Raw genomic sequence first — 4,131 nt, 5'->3', positions numbered from 1 at the left:
CTCCTGACCTCCGCCTCAGCCTCCCAGTGTGCTGGGATCACAGGCATGAACCACCTAGCCTGGCCCATATGTAACACTTCAATCTTAGTCCCAATGAATGCAGTCTTCGTTATTTGTAAAGGAGTGCTGACAGAGTTATGTTTCAGTAGATACATCTTTGGGGGCCTCTTTAGTTCATATGCTTCCGTGTTTCTTAATTTATCAAACATTTATTGAACATCTATTATATGTCTGACAGTAGGCCAGGGGTTGAGAATATAAAAATACATACATCAAAATAAAGATGGTGTAGTCTCTGATCTCAACAATCTTACAGGTTAGCAGGGCACTAATCTATTAAGCAATGATGGGATGTGAAGTGGTCAGTGCCACAGAGAGGTACGGCCATGTGTAGGGAGAAGCAAAGAAGGGGCTGGTGAGAAGTTGCAGAAGGTGGCATAGTGGGTGAGCTACACAGGGCATAATAAGTGACAATGAATTTGCTAGGACAACAGATGGGAGGCAGGGCATTTGGATCTGTAAAGGTAAATGGAGAATGCCCAGCATAATCTCCAGGCTTCTCCCTTCTCAGTATGCTGTGAGTTTGACTTCTATGGACTGCGTTCCCTCTTGTTCCCTGCCTTTCAAGTTTGCATTTCTGAGGGGAGGTGCCAGCAAGAGGAAAGAGAGATACTTATTCCTCCACCTCCCTCTCCATCCAGTTTGATAGTAGCTTTGTTCTTCCATCTGACAAGGACTCCCTCCCAAGCTCTAGCAAGAGAAGGAAACAGTTACTAGAAGTGACCAAGGTTGGCAGCTGCCTGCTGTTGCTGGCCCCAGGGTAGGCACCTTCCCTTACTGGCTTCACTAATCCTGCCCACATCTCTACAGAGAATCCCTTTACTTTACTACCTTCCGTTACCTTTCTGGGTGCACCACCTGTTCCCTGTTGGGACCCTGCATGATATAGCACTCTGAGTATAATAGTGTATGTAAAGGAGATATGAAATGACACTGCTCAGTTAGGGAGCTAGTATTAGTTCACTGGCTGTAGGCAGAGCTCAAGAAGCAGAAGCAAGAGATGTAGCTGAAGAGGATGCCAGGGGCCAGGTCGCATGGAGCCTGGTGTGCTATGTGTGAGAGGCCTTGTCCCAGAGACTCTGCTAATACAACTGGTGTTCATGTATTTGACTTTTCTGGTGATTTCCTCACCAATCCTCAAAATTCCTTAAAATCTTATATTATCATGGCATTGGATTAAAGGCATTTCTCTGCCTGTGAATTATAGAACACAGCTTTCAAATAACCTGGTTGAGAAGTAATAGAACTCCTCTATTTTCTGCCGAGAACCTCTGTGAATTACTCTTAGGAATGAGAACACAGGATTTGGTTGAAGGTAGTAGCTTTCCCCTTCCAATATGTATAATCCTTAAACAAATCATGTTCTGGTAGATGATCCAGAATTGAGTGTTTCCCTAGAATTCAACATCGTTGTTCTTCACTTTTTATTTTTCTCCTAAACCAGCACGGAATTATCTCGGAAAGGTGAGTCAGATGAGAGAGTCATTGCAAGCCCAGAGAATAAAAGTTCCCAGTATATTCCATATTCCTTCTCAAATACAAACCTTCTTGCTAGCTGAGAGCAGAAGAGCCAAGTGGAGGAGAAGGCAGTTCTTTACTTATTATTAAGCACAGTATAGTTAATATAATAGGATAGTATTAGTGGAGTGATTGCTCTAAAACAGAGATACTTAAACTCTCCGGCCAGCCCTGAATGAAACAGATATTGTAGGTGGGCTGATTCACACCCATTCACAACATTTTTCCCCCGTCAGCCTCTATCATAGAGAGTAGAAAAGTTAAATATTCATTTTACACACCTCCCTTGCATAATGATGACCAGCCAATGAAATGTAAGTGGAAATCTGCTCGGGATTTCTGGAAAAGCTTTTATAGCTCTGATAAAAAGAGACAGTCGTAGTTAGCATTATCCTCTCCTCCTTTCATTTTGACTTGAACATGGGAGGGCTGTCTGGAGCAGCAGCAGCCATCTTGTAAGCACAAGGTAATGACTAGGAGGACAAAAAGTACACAAAGAGACTGGATCCAGTATGGCATTACTAAGCATTTAAAAGAACAACAGCAATGTTTCCAGATTTTTTGTTATGTTAGATTCTTTGAGGCTAATATTTGTGGAGCAATCTGCTCTTATACCTAAATATATTCTTAACAAATACACAGGAATAACAGAAAAACCAAAGATATTTGATACCTCTCATTTCTCAATTAGAATTAGTGCTTTTGTTTTTAAGATAATAGCATGTCTTGTCTAATGAGCCAGTATTTTTTTCCAGAATACCTTGACATATCTCTACACAGAAATTAATGTTCCTATCTCAACTGACACGCATTTGGCAAGAACAATAAGCGCACTTCCATTCTAGTTAAGTTTAGATTCCATGGTCATTGTTATAATAATTTTTGAAAAGACCTTCCCCTCTTTAACCCCTCACTCCCTCTTTCACAATCAATTGGCAAAATCTCAATAATAGTGAGATCCAACCATCCTCTTCTTGTAGGCACCCAAGCTGCTAAATACTGTAGATTGGTTTCATGTCAAGTCATAGTTGAAAACCTCAGATGGGTCCACAACTCTGCCCCCAAACCTAGTTATGTTTCTTTAGGGCTTACATTTCTACTCTCTAAGAGAGTTTTTATGCCTTTATCTTCTCAAATGTCTTATTCAACTTCCCCCTCCCTCACTCTCAGAGTTTACTTAGCAACTAGAAACTATCAGGTAACTGCCCCCGTCCCTGCCACCTCCGCAGCTACCCATCTTCTCTGGCTTCCCTCCTCTTGCAACTGAAGAAATGTCATTTCTTCAATTAAAGGCATAACCCTTTATGTACTACCCTTGCTACTCAAAGTGGTCTGTGGACCGGCAGCACCAGCATCACCATCACCTGGGAAAATGTAAGAAATGCAGACTCTCAGGCCCCATCATACACCTACAGCCTCACAGTCTGCCATTTAACAACCTCTCCAGGGGTTTTCTGTGTTTATGTACACAAACACTTGAGAGCACTACTCTTGACTTTATTCCTTCTCTTAAGAACTTCATGCCTTTGATAATCCTCATTCTTCTAAGTCATCATTTGCTTTTCCCCTAGTAATACAATAGTTGATTCCTATCAGTAAACTAATAGTGTCTGAATTTTTATATCTAAGAAAACCAAACACTCCTTTCCAATGACTACTCTGTCTCCCTAATTCCCTTTACCAGGTCCCTGAGATATTTTCCGAGTGTTCTGTTTCTACTTTCTCATTTCCCACTCACTCATAACTCAACCTGCTATCTGTCCCCTCTACTCTACAAAAACAACCTTGTCCAGGTCATTTGTCATCTTCATGTAGTTAACAGGGCTCAGAACACGCTACCCCAAATTGTGGTGCCTGGGTATACTGAATATTTGAAGCTGAAGGACACTGAGAAAATCACAGAGCAGGAAGGTCACTCCCTGACCTTTTCTCTCCCTTCTCCCACAAAGTAGGTCTTAAGACCTTTTATTAACATTCTTATTCGTGAAGGAAGACATGGGAACACAGAAGAATCTGAGGAAACAGGCCTTGCCAGGTTCTTCCAGTTTAGTACCATTAGATCATACCCCTTTGGTCCAATCATTCATCTACTTGACTGTGCACTCTTCATCAAACTGAAGCATTAAAAATACACAATTTCCCTGTTTCTTTGAGTCTTCATTTCTGAAGGATCCCATGTTGTGTAAAACTTATCTTAAATAAATGTGTATGCTTTCCTCTTATTAATCTGTCTTTTATTATAGGGGTCTTAGCCACGAACCTAGTGATGGGTGGAGAAAATATATTACTTATTCTCCCCTACATAGCAAAACCCTCCCTTCTTTGAGCTTTTCTTCCAGATCTCTCACAGCTGAGTAATTCTTCTTCTGTATATATTCTTTCCTTGCCCTTTATGAGCCTGCATTTTCCAGGTTTTCTTCCTTCCTCGTTGGTGGCTCCTCTGCAGTCTCTTTTGCCAACTTCTCTTCCTTTACCTCTCCATTAATTATGAGGGTTCACGAGGCTTGATCCTTGATCCTTCTCTACCTTGTCCCCAGGTGATCTCATCCAGCT

Source organism: Papio anubis, chromosome 10 (genome assembly GCF_008728515.1).
Source record: "Papio anubis isolate 15944 chromosome 10, Panubis1.0, whole genome shotgun sequence".
Classification (NCBI taxonomy): Eukaryota; Metazoa; Chordata; class Mammalia; order Primates; family Cercopithecidae; genus Papio; species Papio anubis.
Note: the sequence above shows the minus strand (reverse complement) of the source record.